This window comes from Canis lupus, chromosome 17 (assembly GCF_003254725.2).
Source record: "Canis lupus dingo isolate Sandy chromosome 17, ASM325472v2, whole genome shotgun sequence".
Taxonomy (NCBI): domain Eukaryota; kingdom Metazoa; phylum Chordata; class Mammalia; order Carnivora; family Canidae; genus Canis; species Canis lupus.
In genome coordinates this window covers 43,084,956-43,103,595 of record NC_064259.1, presented here as the reverse complement: position 1 = coordinate 43,103,595, position 18,640 = coordinate 43,084,956, and positions in this window count along the sequence as shown.

Genomic DNA, 18,640 nt, shown 5'->3' with positions numbered 1-18,640 from the left:
AAGCTCACATAGCCTCAGAACATTGGATGACTGACCAAATCACAATTGATTGGATTAATGCTGGAATCTAACTCCATGTGAGTCAAATATATTTTCTCTCCTGGGAATTTGTATAAGACTTTAGGTCTCTCTATAGACACTTCAGCTGGAAGATCATATAGAAGTAGAATCAGAGAGTTTATAGAAGCACAAAAGATATGTGGAGAAATGCATATGGAAAAAGTGCATATGTGAGAAAAAAAGGAGATATAGGTAAATTTCCACTTTCTACTTTTTTTTTTCAGCTTTATTGAGGTATAATTCACTTCCTACATTTAGTTCCTCAAGAGAAACTCATCCTTGAAGCAAATTCCCCTTTAGTAATTAAAGCAAGTTTGACTGGGTTTCTGACCTTTGAAACTAAATGATCCCAACTATAAAAGCATCTTAATGTTAAGTAAGGTCAGGCCTCTTACTTTATAGATGGAGAAACTGAGATTTAACAGAGTAAGGACATCTTTGAGGGTAACACAATGAATTACCTATAACTGAGTTCTAGGACTGCTGCACCCAAAATATTTTATCTATACTCTCTGATACTGTCTCTTTGCTTTGGTTATTTAACAAATTGAGACAAGTTGTTATTCCACTCTTACTCTCCCATTGGTAAATCTATAAAGAGTTCACTTTCTAATCAATATTGAATAAACTAACCACTTAATTATGCGATCAGCAGAGGCTGCCTGAGGAATGCATTTTCTGTAGTAGGCAAGTGAAGAAATCATGAGGCAGAATATTAAAAAATTTAGAAAGTATTACTTGTAATACAGGGACTAAGAAAGAGTATGCTCTGGTCAATGAACAATAACTCTGTTATAGCCAATCTATAGTTATGTGAACGTACCTCAATGAATCCATTCATTTCGCCCATCTTCACAATGGCCAGTGTAGTGGCTTGCAAAAACTGTCAAGAAAATACAAAGTTTATCAGCAAATAAAGGACAAAAACAAAAATAATGTTTATTAGCTGTAGCCCACTTGTTTTCCATGACAGAATGAGGACAAAGAATCATTGACCTCAGTGAACCCAACACCATAGGAAATGCAATGATTACTACTTCACATGAAGAATTACCTACCTTCAGCTTACTTAATTGGAGGCACTGATATAATTCATCAGTTTAATGACTTTAAATGAATTGCCTGTTAATGTATTTCTTTTCTGACTTGACCAACTATGATTCCAGTGATCAAATGAAATTTTTTTTTGGATTAGTTAGAAGTAAAATCTAGTGAATTACATCTATCTTCCTGTCATAAGAGTTTGTTTGTTTTGATAGATTTTTGAAATTCAGGTAGAACAAACCACCCAAGAATCTACAGACTTCAAAAGCAAATGAAATTAGAAGATTCGTACCATGATTACCATTACTATTATTAAAGAATCATTGTCAGGAAGATTCAGATGATGCGTTTATTCATTCACTAAGAAAACATTAATATTTAACTTTCCTTCTACCCAAACATGGAAGAAAGATCTTTACGTGTTTTTTTTTTTTTTTTTTTGGTTTAATACACATTAATTGGACCCATATTCCATGCTAGTCAATGTTTGAGAGGTTTGGGAAATAGCAATAAAGAAAATAGACAAAGATTTTTGCTCTCAGGGAGCTTAAACTAAGCAGGCTATATCTTCCATTTGCTTAATATCTGCCTGGGCATTCCATCAGATCTAGAATAAAGTCCAAACTCCTTACTATGGTTTATAAAGTCTGAAATGATCTTATCCTTGTCTACAGTTTGTTTACTGAATGCACTCAGAGGCACTGCCCTTGGTATTCCTGAGAAGCTGAGCCTTCCTCATTTCCTTTGTACTTAACTTCCTTGTGCCAGAACGTTCTTTGCTCGCGTCTATGAAGGGCTAACTCTTCCTGGTTTTACAGATCTCAAGATAAATATCATTGCTTTAAAGACAACTTTCCACTGTCTAAAGACAACTTTTTTTCTGATTGACTCAGGTAAGCAGCCAACTCTTGGTTTCAGCTCACATCATGATCTCAGAGTTATAAGATCAAGCCTCAGATCCAGCTCCATGTCCAGACCTGGAGTGGGCTGCATGATCAGTGGGGAGTTCTGCTTGAGAGTCTCTTCCTCTGCCCCTCCCCCACTCTTGCTTGCTTGAGCGCTCTCTCTCTTAAAACAAATAAATCTTTAAAGACAACTTTCCTAATCATACCATTAAAACAACAAAAAACTCCATCTACTCCCAGTCGTTCTCTCATGCCATGATTTTTTGCCTTAATACAGCCAAAATTATTTTATTTGCTGAATTATTTCCTTGTTTATATTATCTCTTCTTTCTTCATAGATTATAAATTTTGTAAGAGTTCTTTTGTTCTTATTCAGTCTTATTTCCAACCCCTAAAATCATGCTTGGAATTTATTAAGCTGTCATAAAATACACTGTAGAAGGTATAAATAAGTAAATCGGTGAATCTATACTTATTTATGCTTTTCTTAGTGTAAAAATTTTAAACCAATTTTGTGAAGGAATTAATTACTCATTCAACAGCAATGCATTGCTTAAGGTATTGCAAGACAGGAATATGCTTAATTTCTCTAATTAACAAACTATAAAGAGGTGAAAAGTAAGAAAAAAGGCTCATTTCTGAGTGGCTTGAGGTCATCTAATCTTTTCCTTTTTTTAGTTTATAAATTGCATGATTATTAGAATTATGCCTACACATATAATAGACTTTCTTTGTATGTGGGTGTTTTGAGATGTATTTAAATCAGGGTTATAAATCACATTGGGAAATGATTTATGTAAATTGAGAATTCATTAGCATGTATTGAATTATTTTCCCCACAATTGAAACAAATGGAAGAAGTCAAATGGATCAAGTTGGTTTTAAAAAAAAAAAAAGAAACAAAGAAAGAAAGCAATTTGCTAATAATCTCATTACTATGTTGATAAATGATCAGAAATGGGTAAGTCTCAGGCTCCAGAAAGATTGTTACCTTCACTGTAATTCAAACCGAGTGTGAGACCAGTCTCCTTGTTTGCAATAAAGAGTTTACTTTATGGCTGAGCTTATAGGGATCTTGCTGATGACACTGGGCAAAATGCATTTGATCAACATAAAAACAATTTCCATTAATTACTGTAAAAATCCTATTGTCATTTAATTATTCAATTTTGAAAATGTCAAGTAACTTGTTGATGGAAATGAGAGGCAAGTAGGATAGTAAAGAGTGAAACTAGCTTCAATCCTGATTCTGCCACTTAGTGACTTTAAGAAATCTTCTAGTTTATCTAAATTCTTAGATGCTTGATTTTTTTTACATATGAAATGGAATAAAATTCTTTTGTGAAATGGTTGTAATTAAATTCAAGATAAGGCACAGGGTGTGTCTGATATACTACAAGCACTGAATAAGTATTATTTTAATTCCTTTTCCAAATGTATCCACCTTTGAGGGGCATGGTAGACATTTAAACTTTGCCTCTTTCACATATATTTCACCTTCCTTACTTGCTTTGAGATGTTTGTCAGAAATTCATTTTTAATCAGTTAATTCTGCTGGCCAAAGAGGATCTAGATTTTCTCCACTGCATATAACATTAGTTCACATTCTTTACAATATTTGAGCCTTTCATGTTGAGACTCTACCATTTATTTTCAGGCTGACATCATTATCAGGCTTCAAGGTTTATGGTATCCCTTTTTCAAATCTGACCTTCACTGGCACATCTCCTATTTTCTTTTAGTCACTCATTTCATTGTTCACCTTCTACACATGAGTTTTCAATAATGAATCAGAAATAAAAATTCTAAAGTTACTTTCAAATCTCTTTGGCCTAGAGACCTAGGGCTAATCAAAGCCTAGGGCCAGACCATTTGACACCATACTTTTTGGCTTATAATAGCTCTGTGGTTAAAAAGAAAAAAAAGAAAAAAAAAGAAATTTCTCTCTCTGTTACTGTTATTTGCCTCATTGACACATTTACAGATTTATTCTGAAAGATGGGTTTATTCTCAATTTCTTTTTATGATCAATATTTTTAAAAATATTTTTATGGTAGAATAGAAAAGGAGTTGGAATTAACAAACCTGAATTTGGAAATAATATCAGCAATTTATAGTTTATGATGATTTGGGCATATTGACATATTTATATCAGTTTCATAATTTTTAAATTAAAACTAATATAACAAATAAAATGGAGTGCATAAATAGATAAGCACCTATGTCAGTATCTTTTCCAATTAAGCAACTGATATATCATTTTTCTACTTTTGCATATTGAAGATTAAATTTATTCTAGATGGGTTATCATTCTTAATTTTTATCAGGCTTTATTGAAGTTTCTATTACAAATATCCCTATATCAGACCATCTCTTTTCTTCTTATAAACTTGAAGTTGGCATATTTTTCTGAGTTACCACTACTTTTACTTCATTGAGCAAATCTTTCCTCCTCCATCAGTGTACATACTGAATAATTATATTAGATTCTCAATGCATTTTGCCAAATTAGTATATGTTACACTAATGATATTGTTGTAAATATTATGATAACAAAGAGCAGTGGAATGCCAGTGCAGTGCAGGATAGCTTCCTTTAGTTTTAGAAGTTCCTAAATGAATGGCTGGTGTGTATGTGTCAAAAGGGGCTTTGCTAAATCTGAGATAAACAACTATTATTGTGCAGCAACCATTGAAACTGCAGTGTTATTTATAAGGAGTTTATAAAATATGGTTTTAGTACCTCCATTTAAGTAAATATTTATAAACTTCAGGATCTTCTGTTTCTTTCAGCATTATCAATGAGGTTGAAATCATGGTCACTGAGTACCTCTTCTGCCTCTTCACCTTTCAAAGTCCTGGAAAGTAGTTTTCCTAAAACTAGAATTAAGAGGCCTGAGCAATTCTCTTCTTTCCTTTCTTCCTTTATTCATGAATAGATGAACTTATTTATTCTTTAGGTTAAGCCAGAAATGAAATAAAGCAGTACTTTTTAATTTCTTGATCATAAGCCATACAAGGCCAGAGTTTTTCCCTCTGTAACAGAAAAATTATACACACACTGAAATTAAAATTTAATAAAATTATACTTGTCTTTGTTATCACCCTTATTCTATTTATAAATTTAATTAATTAATTAATTATTAAATATTTTATTTATTTATTCATGAGAGACACAGAAAGAGAGAGGCAGAGACATAAGCAGAAAGAGAAGCAGGCTCCATGCAGGGAGCCTGATGTGGGACTCGATCATGGGACTCCAGAATCATGCCCTGAGCCAAAGGGAGACGCTGAACCACTGAGCCACCCAGGCATCCCTAAATTTAATTTTTTAAATGATGGTTGTGATCCACCAAGTTGGTTTAATAACACACTAAAAGGTGGCAGCAAGTATTCTGAAAAAGGCCAACGTAAAGCAGATCTAAATAGTGAGGTCGTTGCTGCTGGTAAGTTGCAATCTGCTGTGTTACAAAGTGAACATTTACTTATGTTTGCCATGTAATCATACCAAAATAGTAGGGAAAAAAGAGAGCTACTTGATGGATGTAGATAAAGAAGCTTAAAGCTAAGATTTAGAAAAGCTCATTTTCCTCTGACCCAGCAAGCACTCTGTAAGGTAGGTGGTAGAGTTGGGTGGGGAGAGGTCAGAAAGATTTCCCAGTTTCCAAGTTCTATGTATATTTTTATGATAAGCAAGTAGGCTCTATTGTAAAAAAAAAAAAAAAAAAAAAAAAAAAAAAAAAAAAACGCTCATTTTTCATAAGCTACTTATTACCTAATCTCTAATACCAACACTTAGATAAGAGCAATTACTGTTTGTGAGGTGCTCTTCTAAACATTCAGATGTATGTAATTCATTTAACTCTCATAAATATCTTATGAGGCAGGTATAGTTAGTATCCCTAGTTTACAGATCAGGAAAATGAAGCTCAAAGTAGTTAAGTAACTTCCCTAAGTTACAAAGCTAATATGAGTCAGGAATTTTAGTTATTATGGAACACAACCCAAAGTATCTTGTAGGCAAAACTGCATTAATAATTAATAAAAAAGAATTCATTGCTCATTGTCAATGGATCATACCCTTCCAAGATGCTTCTTTTGCATAGAACATACTGTGTTTGTAAGGAAAAGTTGCACCAACTTCTTATGGTAGTTAATTCTACAAGCACTCTACAACAGGCATAAGTTAGGAATACTAATGATTAATCCGAAGAAAGATTTCAAAACACTATCACTAGAGAAAAATATTCAGGCAATGATTTTGAAGGGAAAGTGAGGAGCATAAAAACTTTTCCTCAACATGGAATAACCAAGGGAGACAAGATACCCTGACATTATCAATAAGAAATAGCCATTCAGTAGCAGAAAAGACAAAACTGAAAGAAGAGGGTGTCTGCACTGAAGTCTAATAAATAAAACAGTATTATATATTTACATAAAATGTAAAATTATTTTTATATGGTTTCTCCCTAACTGTTCATCATATTTTTTTTTTAGGTTCCATAGTCTTCCAAGAATATGTCAGTTTTGCTTTTAGGGTGATGGGCAAAAGTTCAAAATCTTTCAGGCTTTTTGTTGTGCAGCATCTTAAGAGAGTTCTTTCTTCTACTTTAACAATAGACTGACCACTTGCAGGTGATAATGTAGCTTCTGACAATAGCAGAGACCAAAGCTCTTATCTCACAGTCAGAATTGCCTCTGGTATAGGAACTGCTACCATTAAAACTCTGTCATCCATAAACACATAATGGACAGTAACAATGTACCCAAAGGGAATTTAAGCCAGGGGGAAAAAAAAGATAAACACTCTGATCATGTGCTCCCAGAAAATTAAAACTTCTGGAGGAGAAAAATGATGATAATAATAAACTGGTTATAATGATGGTGGTAATGGCAGTAACAGTAATAATAAGTAAAATTATGATTAGTGCAAATCATAATATAACAAGATGCATTCTTTCCACCTAAAGATAACTGAAAAAAAAAAACACTGGGATAAAATATTATTTTTAAAATCTTCTGACATATTTAATAGAATAGTGATAAACTACTGAGCTAATATCCAGGAGAGATCTAGATTTCAGCATTATGCCAGCACATGGGGCTATCTTTCCTTGAGGTTGACAACATAGAAAATGAGGCAGAGAAGCTTTATTCATGTCTCTGATAGACAACTGGAACTTGAGGGACAAAAAAAAAAAATCCAGAGTACAGGGACTGACAAGTGTGGGAATCTGGAAAGATTGTTCCTTGGGTTCAGACCCCAAAAAGTTGTTCAAAAATTGAAAGGAATTGGAAGAAGTCCAACTACTGCATGATGTTCTGAACAATTTCATCTCATTTGCATGACCAAGAAAAACTTCAAGACTTCAAATAGGACTAAAATGATCTTTCATTCTATAGGTCCTCTGGCACCTGGTAAAGAAAAGGAAGGTAAGATCATCTAAGACTCAAATATGTGTTTGAATTATTTTTTCATATATAATGGTTAAACCATAATCAGAGAGAGATATATGAAGAAAAAAATAAAATATTAGTGAGAAATAAATGAGGAGAAAACATCTTCTCTGGTACTAGAAATATTTGCTAGTTTAATACCAGATTAAACCAGCAAAAGGGGAACTAATAAAACTCTCAAGCGAAATCCTAAATAGTTAAAAAAAACTACAAATAAATTCTCTTCAAGATAGGGTCAGCTACGTGGTTCAGTCAGTTAAGCATCCAACTATTAATTTCAGTTCAGGTCATGTACCCAGGGTTGTGAGATAGAGATCTGCAAAGGGCTCCATGCTCAGGGAGAAGTCTTCTTGATATTATCTCTCTCTCTCCCTCTGCCCCTCCTCATTGCTTGCTCTTTCTGTCTCTCTCTCTCTTTCTCTCTCTCTAATAAATAGACAAGTCTTTAAAAAGAGAGAGAGAGAGAAATGGATAATAATGGATACATAGCATAGAAATGAAGAAGCTAGCAAATTAATTTAGAGAAGGAAAATAAATAAAATTGTAGGATTAAAAGAGAAGAGCCAAAATGCTGTCATTATTTGCAAATGATATATTCAATTAAGTAGAATATTAAGTAGAATCTACAGATAAACTACAATGACTCAACATAGTTTTGGGCACAGAATCAATAGGCAAAACAAAGTGCTATTCTGTACAGGTTATAATCAAAGAAAAAGGTAATAGAAAAGATATATGCTCACTCAAAGCATATAGCATATAAAGCAAAACCTCTTAAAATGTAATGTTGACTTAATTAAAATAGGATTATAGCAGCATTTTAATACATTCTGTTTTTAAAATAAGTTCCACAAAAGTAATTGTGTTTTAGGATTAAAATAATACAATTAATTTTAAAAACTCAAGTCAATAAAAATACAAACAACTTCTAATACTTCAGGGAACAAGTATGTTTTCTCATGTCTATGAAACATCTACAAAAACCAATGTGATTTAAATAAAAAGGATAGTGAGTTTCAGACTGCTGTTTGTAATGCAACAAAAGCCAAGTAAATTTTGAAAAATTATCCAAAAATATTTATTTGGAAATAGATATTAGCAAAACTATGTAAGATAACTGAAATATAAAATAAATAAAAACTAAAAAGGCAAATTAACTAGAACGAAACATGAACACATCAATATAAAATCTAGGCAAGGGATCCCTGGGTGGCGCAGCGGTTTGGCCCCTGCCTTTGGCCCAGGGCGCGATCCTGGTTGACCCGGGATGGAATCCCACATCGGGCTCCCGGTGCATGGAGACTGCTTCTCCCTCTGCCTGTGTCTCTGCGCCTCTCTCTCTCTCTGTGACTATCATAAATAAATTAAAATAAAAAAAAATAAAATAAAATAAAATCTAGGCAAAAGTGCAAAAGCTAAACTTGAAATACATTTATAAATCTAAATACCTTTATCACAGAAGGAAATACTAAAGTACAGGAATGCGGAACAAACCTAATGCAAGTAAAAAGAGAATAATACAATGAAACAAAGGATATAGGAAGAATAATTAGAAGATGAAATTAATGACTTTTTTTTTTTTTTTTTTTGCTTTTTAAGTAGAAAAGATATATTTAATGTGACTTTTCTGGAAAAAAAATACAAAACAAACCAGTAACATCAGTTAAACCTTTATAAGTGTGACTGAAGAAAAAAAGAGTAGAAAAGAGTAGACATGAAGGTAGGGCATTCCAAGATGACACTGTAGGAAGACCCTGAACTTACCACCTCCTACAGACACATCAAACATATAGCTATATATGGAACAATTCCTTGTGAAAAAGAACTGAAAACTAGCTGAATTGTTCCTCCACAACAAAGGATGAAGGGTTAGGATGTGCAGGAGAGCCAGAAACACTATCTACAGAAAAATCATACTCCTGGCATGGTGAAAGGATCTCAAAAGTCTGTATATCCTCCCAGAGAAGAGAAGGGTTTGTGCCCCATATAAGGCACCCTAACACTTGGGATCTACACCAGAGAAATGAGTCCCCAAAGTCTTAGGAAACCAGTAGGACTGATTAAAATACCCAAAACGCTGTTCAGAACTGAGTCCTTTCAAATGACTTGCAAGCAGTCTTACCCACCCCACAATCCAGTGCAAAAGCAATAGTTTGAAAAGGACCTAGACTATATGTGAAAAAGAGGAATATGATAATCTTAAAGCATCTGCTGAAGGGGCAGGGAACAGTTGAGACTTTCTCTGGAGATGGAGGCATGAAGGAGCATCATTTTTGCACTTTTATCCTGATAGGGCACATAGGTACACATGTACATGGCACTCTTCTACTCCCTTGCTAAGGTTGGCAGAGGCAAGTGGTCATAGCATTTTCCTGCTGCTTTGCTGAAGCTGGTGGCCCATGCCATTGCACCACACCTGCACTGTCTTGCTGCAGCAAGAAAGTAAGAGTTCACAGCATTCCTTTGCTGCCAGCACTGTGCAGCTTCATCACTAAATCCACCAGACACACACAATCAAGGCATTTTCTTGCTGCCTTGCTAAAGCCAGCAGGTGTGCCCTGCCACCTTTGACTTTTGCTCTCCAGCTACATTGCTAATGTTGACAGGCATGTGCGGTTCACAGAAGTGATGCCCCTTGATCACTGGCCCAGGCAGCCATGAGGATTTGAGTTCCTGTGCTCCATAATCACTGCTCACAGACAGTAGACTGAAACACACCTCAAGTCTTCCTGTGAAAAAGGCTTATTTACTTGCCTTGCAGCTTCACCAGAGAGACAGACTTTAGATTTGCCACACATCTAAAGACTGAAGAAGCTCCCACAGAGCAAAAGCAGAGAATAATATCCTTGTGTTCTCCTGTGGCCTCACTATAGCTCAACAGTACCTTCCAGAGAGTAGTTTATATACTTTTTTATAGCCCCCTGGAACTGTCACCCATAGGACACCTTCAGATATCACCTGAAGGACAGTAGGGTTTATGACTGCATGACCAAAGGACCATATAGAACTACATAATTTAAAAGGTGCTGCCTGAGAACCTGGCTTCCAATTAGCTTGAACCTAGGTGTTAAATGAAATTTTTCACTGGTATAACTTGTCATATCCTCAACTATGGGGACCTACAACAATAAATTGGGTTGCTTGGAAAACCACAAAGATTGATAGTCAACTAAGAACTAGGGCAAAGTTGAACAATAAGTCTCATCACCTACACAAAACCATTCCTTCAAGACTGACAGAGGTAGCTTTCTAGCCTAATACTCAGAAGAAACACACACACATACACACACACAGAGTTAAGTAAAATAAAGAAACAGAGGAATATGTTCCAAACAAAGGAACAAGATAAAACCTTAGAAAAATGTCTCAATAAAATGGAGATAAGTACCCTGATAAATAATTCAAAGTACTACTCATAAAAATTCTCACCAAACTAGAAAGAAGACTGGATGAACAGTGAGAACTTAAACAAAGAGAGGGGAAATATAAGAAAGTACCAAACAGAAATCACAGTGCTAAAGAATAACTGAACTAATAAATACACAAGCAATGTTCAAAAATAGACTAATGAAGCAGAGGAACAGATCAATGATGTAAGAGAGAAGGCAGTGGAACTCACCCAAACACAGCAGCAAAAAGAAAAAAACAAAAAAACAATAAGCGAAGATAGCTTAAAGGATCCATTGGAAAACCTCAAGTAAAACAAAATTTATGTTATATGGGTTCCAAAAGAGAAAAGACAGAGAATGGGGCACAAAATGTACTTAAAGAAATGATAGCTGAAAACTCCCCTAACTTGAGGAAGGAAATAGACTGTCAGATCCAGGAAGCCCAGAAAATTCTGAATAAGATGAACCCAAACAGATCCATTCCACACATTATAATTAAAATATGAAATGTTAAAGCAAGAAGCTTAAAAGCAGCAAAAGAAAAACAATTTGTTACATACAAGGAAACCTTTCAAAAGACTATCAGTACATTTTTTAACAAAAACTTTGTAGGCTAGAAGGGGGTGGCAGGATACATTCAAAATGCTAAAAGAAAAAAAAAAAAACCCACAAATTTACAACCAAGAATACTCTACCCAGCAAGAAGAGTTTTATAGATAAGCAAAAGCTAAAGGAGTCCATCACCACTAAACTAGCCTTATAAGATATGTCTAAGGGTCATATTTAAAACAAAAAGAAAATATACTAAATAGTAACAAGAAAACTTATGAAAGTAAAAATCTCAATGATAAAGGTAAATATATAGTAAAGACAGTGGATCACTTATGAAGTTAGTATAAAAGTTGAAGACACAGTAGTATAATTAACTATAACTACACTAATTGGTTACGAGATACACAAAATCAAAAGATGTAAAATGAGACATCAATAACAAAATTTAGTAAGGGGGATAAAAATGTAGTTTTAAAATGCATTCAAATGTAAGTTGCTATCAACTTTAAATAGACTGTTAAAAATATAGGATGTTATATGTGAACCTCATGGTAACCATAAAGCAAAACCTATAATAGACATACAAAAGATAATGAAAAAATATATAAACATATTGCTATAAAAAAGTCATCAAAAACAGGGAAAAAAGAGCATGAGAAGAAAGGGAAAGAGGAATTACAAAAGCAGCCAGAAAACATGAACAAAATAGCAAATAAGTACAGACCTATCAATAATCACTTTAAATGTGAATGGACTAGATTCTCTAATCAAAAGACAAAGAATGGCTTAATGAATTAAAAAAAATAAATAAAAATAAAAACAAGACTCATCTATGTTCTACCTACAGGACACTCACTTCAAATGTAAGGACATAGACCAAAAGTGATGGGATGGAGAAAGGTTTTCTGTGCAAACAGAATTTTTTTTTTAAAGTTGAAGTAGTAATTATAGTAATGTCTGACAAAATAGACTTTGAAATAAATATTGTATTAAAGACCAAAGAGGGCATTACATAATGATAAAGGGGTCAATCCAACAAAAAGATACAACATTTCTAAATATATATGCACCTAACATAGGAGTGCCAAAATATAAAAAAGTAAACATTAACAGACCCAAAGGGAGAAATTATCAGCAATACAATGACAGTAGAGGGCTTTAATACCACATTTATATCAAAGGGAAAATCCGTAAAGAATCATTAGTCCCTAATAACACATTAGACCATACGGACTTAATAAATATGCACAGAACATTCCATCCAAAAGTAGCAGAATACATAGTCTTCTCAAGGGCATATGAAACATTTTCCAGGATAGATCACATATTAGGCCACAGTACCAGTCTTAAATTTAAGAATACTGAAATCATATCAAGCATCTTTTCTGATCAAAAAGGTATGAAACTAGAAATTAATCATAAAAAACTGAAAAAAAAGTTAAGATAAAACAATATGCTACTCAACAAACATTGGACCAAAGAAATCAATGGAGAAATTAAATCTTAGTAATTCTTAGAGAGAAGTTTATAGCAATACAGGCAGACCTGAAGAAAAAGAAAATTCTCAAAGAAATGAACTAACTTTACACCTAATGGCACTACAAAAAAAGAATACAAAGCCCAAAGTTAGTGGAAGGAAGGAAATAATAACTATTGGAAAGGAAATAAACAAATTCGAGACTAAAAAGACAATAGAAAAAAATTTAGTAAAACTAGGACCTGGTTCTTTGAAAAGATAAACAAAACTGACAAACCTTTAGCTAAATTCACCAAGACAAAAAAAGAGAAAGGGTTCATATAAATAAAATCAGAAATGAAAGAAGGTAAATTGGTACTACAGAAATACAAAGTATTATAAGAAACTAGAATGATTACAAGCCAACAAACTGGACAACTAGAAAAAAATGAACAAATTCCTAGCAAGAAATAAACAAAAAAAAAATCTTCTAAAACTAAATCCTGACAATTTAGAAAATTTGACTAGACTAATTACTAGTAAGGAGATTGAATTAGTAATCAAAAACCTCCTAACAAATCAATCCAGGACAAGGCAGTTTCATTGGTGAATTCCAGCAAATATTCAAAGAAAATTTAATACCTGTGCTTCTTAAACTCTGTAATAAAAAAAAATTGAAGAGGAAGGAACACTTCCAAACTTCCAAATGAGGCCAGGATTATCCTGATACCAAAACCACACAATGGCATCACAAAAAATAAAATTACAAGCTGATATCTCTGATCAACACAAATACAAAATTCTTCGATGCAAAAATCCTCAACAAACATTAGCAAACTGATTTCAATAATACATTAAAAGGATCATACACCATAATCAAGCAGAACTTACTCCAAGGAAGCAAAGATGGTTCAACAACAACACATCAATACAGGACATCAACAAAATGAAAGATAAAAATCATCTGCATCATCATCTTGATAGATAAAGAAACTACATTTGACAAAATTCAACATATATTCATGATAATAACTCTCAAGAGTGTGGGTTTAATGGAAACTTCCTTAACAGAAAATATATAACAAGCCATTAGCTAACATCATATTCAATAATGAAAATCTGAAAACTTTCCCTATAACATCAGGAACAAGACAAGTATGCTCACTCTTCCCACTTTTATTCAACACATTACTGGAAGACCTATCCAGAGCACTTATGCAAAAGAAGGAAATAAAAGGTATCAAACTGAAAAAGAAAAAATTGTCCGTAGTTGCAGACAACATGATTTATATACGGAAACCCTAAAGACTCCTCCAAAAAAAAAAATAATAATAATAAATTCAATAAAATCTCAAGATACAAAATCAATATATAAAAACCAGTTGTGATTCTATACACTAATAAGAAACTATTAGAAGGAAAGATTAAGGAAACAATCCCATTTATAGCTGCATTAGAAATAATATCTAGGGATAAACTTAATCAAGAAGGTAAAAGACCTATACCCTGAAACCTGTAAGACAATGATGAAAGAAATTGAAGAAGACAGAAACAAATGAAAAGATATTCCATGCTAATGGATAGGAGGAATTACTACTGCTAAAATTTCCATATATTGCTGTAAAGCAATATACAGATTCAATGCAATCCCTATCGAAATTCCAATGGCATTTTTCACAGTAATAGGACAAGAAATCCTAAAAATTATGTGAAACTACACAAGACTCCAAATAGCCAAAGCAAACTTAAGAAAGAATAACAAATCTGGAGACATTACACTCCCTGATTCCAAACTATATTACAAAGATATAGTAATCAAGATAGCATGGTATTCACACAAAAACAGACACATAAATCAATGAAACAGAGTAAAAGGCCCAGGAATAAACCTACACACAAGGTCAATGAATTTACAACAAAGGAGGCAACAGATAACAATGGTGGAAAGACAGTCTTTTCAATAAATGGTGCTGGGTAAACTGAACAGTCATATGCAAAAGAATGACACTAGGCTACTATTTTATACCACAACCAAAAATTAACTCAAAATGGATTAAAGACTTGAATGTAAGGCCTAAAACCATAAAACTCTTAAAATAAAACACAAGAAATAAGATACTTGACTTCAGTCTTGATACATTCTTAGCTCTGACTCCAAAAGCAAAGACAACAAAAATAAAGTAAACAAGTGGGACTTCATCAAACTAAAATCTTTTCACAGAAAAAGGAACCACTAATACAATGAAAAGGCAACCTACTGAATAGGAGAAAATGTTTGCAAATCATATAAAGGGTTAATATCCAAAATATACAAAGAACTCATATAACTCCATAGTAAAAAATAAAAATCCAATTTAAAAATGGGCAAAATTGCTGAGCAGATTATTTTTTCAAAGAAATACAGATGCCCAACAGACACATGAAAAGATGCTCAATATCACTATTCATCAGGGAAATGTAAATCAAAACCAGAATGAGCTATCAGCTCATACCTGTTAGAATTACTATCATCAAAAAGGCAAGAAATAGCTAGTGTTGGCAAGGATGTGGAGAAAAAGGAACCCCAGTGTACCACTGGTGGGAATATAAATTGATGTAGCCACTAAGGACAGGGGTGCAGCTTTCTCAAAAAATTAAAAATAAAACTACCATATTCTAGTAATTCCACTTCTATATATTTAACTGAAGAAAATTAATTCAAAAAGTAATTAGAAAGGATATTTGAACCCTTGTGACACTGCAACTTATAATAGTCAAGATATAAAACATCCTAAGTGTCCATTGATGAATGAATAAAGAAGATGTGGTTTGTGTGTATACACACACACACACACACACACATACACACACACTGGAATATTATTCAGCCATAAAAAAGAATGTAAACTTGCATTTGTAACAACATGGATGAACCTAAGTAAATTAAGTTAGAGAAAGACAAATACTTTATGATTTCACCTGCATGCAGAATCTAAAAAAAAAAGAAATAACAACAAAAATCATTTTAAAAAAATCACATACAGAGACAAAAAGGTGGTTGCTAGAGTCCAGGAGTGGGTTTGGAAGTGGCTGAAATTGGGTCAAAAAGTATATACTTCTAGTTATAGAATAAATAATTCATGGGGATGTAATATATACCATGGTGACTATAATTAATAGTAGGTAGTTATAGTATATAGTTATAGTTAATAATACTCTACTGCATACTTGAAAGTTGTCAAGAGAGTAAATCCAAAAAGCTAACTTTCTTTATGTATGGTAACTAGATTTATTGTGGTGATAACTTCACAATATATACAAATATCAAATCATTATGTTGTACACCTAAAATCAATATAATGTATGTCAATTATATCTCAATAAAAACTTTTAAAAGAAGAAATGAAATATAAGACATAATTATCAGTGAAGAAGACATCAAGAATTGTAAAACAATACTAAGTACAACACAAATAGATTTTTAAAAATCCTAGAGGAAATGTTGGAATTCCTTTAAATATATAAACTTAACATTCTCAACCCTGAATACTCATTACAATCACTACATAGAATTTGGAACAAAATATTACCAATGTTTAGGCCCTACCACAGATCAATTAAATCAGGATATCTGGGAATGGAGCCCAGCTTTTTTAAAACTCCTCAGTTGGTACTGATGGATGCTGAAAATTGAAACCTTACATTTTCATCAGAAGATTCATTTCCTCTGTTCTCATATCCGTTGTCATTAATTTACTTCATATTCTCTTGCTGTAGAATATATTGAAAAGGAGGTTAAAAATACACCAATTAAAAGATACCAGAATCACATGAAATCACAGGTGAATTCCATTTAACTTTTTTTTCTTTCTAACTTTTAAAGTGAAAGGTGGAAAGTAATTTTTAATATTTTGTTTCAAGATGAAAAGCCTCCCAATTCATTCCATAATAACAGTAGAAACTTAAAACTAACACTTGATTAAAATAATAATAATACCCAAATAGAAAGTTTCCATATTCAAAAATGAGACCCAGGACCTATGCAGACAAATTAAAAGAATTAAGCAGCAAGAAGGCATCTAACCTAATTTTAACTGTCCTATTCAGGAGGAATTCCATCATGGCCTTTCTTTCATTAATAGAGAGCAGCCAGGGAGAGCTGCACTTTGGAAATAACCCCATGGAAAGAAATCTAACAGATTCTCCTGGTAACATTGGAAGCTAGCCTGTGTAAAAGGCCTTAAAGTCATTTTATCTAACCCTACTTTTTTCACATTTTGCCATTAAAATAATTTTTAGTAACTTTAGTTCCTTTTATTCATAATTATCCTGTGTTTCATTAAGACAGAATATTAATTTTATGTCAACAAATAGGAATTTGCATTATGGGACTCTACTAGATATCCAGATAGCTGGAGTCTCCTTATAAATGAACAAAAGAACAAACAAAAACATGTCCTTTTCCCTGTGTACATTACTATTATTATTTAAAATCTACACTAATTATTGCTCTAATTTTTCATTTGGTATTTTGTTTGTAGAGCTATAAAATTAGTTTTGTGCCTTTCTCCTTTGATCTTCACCCAAATGGTTCCTAAGAAGGCATCCTCAGATTGTGAATTTCTATATAATACATATCTGTGTACAACATATCTAGGCATAAGGAGATAAGACACAAACAGTGCCAAGAAAAAGATATTTTGCAAAGGTAACAAGGGAAGAACCTAATGCAAATTTGTCTCATTTAACAAATTACTCTAACCAGGCCTAGAATATAAACAAACGATACTTGTCTTTTTAACGGGCTTCTATGGTTTTTCAACACACAGAAAAATCACAATTACTTAATTGATACCATCACTGAAACTTTGAAGTTTTTACTGTTTTTAGTATTATGAATCCTATAGTGAGAAGGTCTTTTGGTTAGAATCAGTGAAGTGGGCAGATTTATGAACATAGTTAATCAGGTTTTTTTTGTGTGTGTATTGTCCAATCTCAATTCAAAGAAATGCAGCATTCTCAAAACATTCTCTACCACATTCAGTGTTGTCAATATTTTATCTAATATGCCAGTTTTCCTCTTTTAGTAATAATTCTATAAGTGACCTTTTCATATGCAAAAACTGTGGTGCTATTCAAAGCAACCAGAAAGCAAAAACTGTACATAGGCCATGACACTCGAAGTTCTCATTCCTATCAATGAGTACAAAGAGGTAAAAAGTTGACAAGTGTTATTTAGTAGAATGTTACATAAGTATGAACGTGAATGTCTATAGGGTCACAGACTTAAACAGATTCCTAGCCAGACATGAAAGGGAGACTGGGAGAAAAAAAAAATCTATTGTGGCAAATAATACTATATAAACGTTTCCTACAGCTTATCTCCTAACACACCTGCATATTTTAGAAGATATGAAAGGTTGTGTTTCAGGAGAGAAATTGAGAGAGTAGAAAACTAGTAATTTCAACAATGTATGTATTATTCTTGGGTTATGTTAGCCACATATTGTAGTAAGCTAGAGAACAAATATGAATAGGTTCATGAATATCTTCTTGATTTGAAGAGGGATAATGCAGCATTGAGTTATTGAGCAGAAATGAAACAGTAGATTAGGATAAACTGGTCTAGATTATCTGCATTTACAGATATTATTCTGTTTGAGCCAGCCTTGTATTGATTCCTGCAATTCCTATGAGGAGCAAAGGGAAATACATAAAGAACTGAAGCACTTGTTTATCTTGTGTTTAAACATCACATCAACAGTATTTTTAAATCTCTGAGTGAATTTAGTACCATTA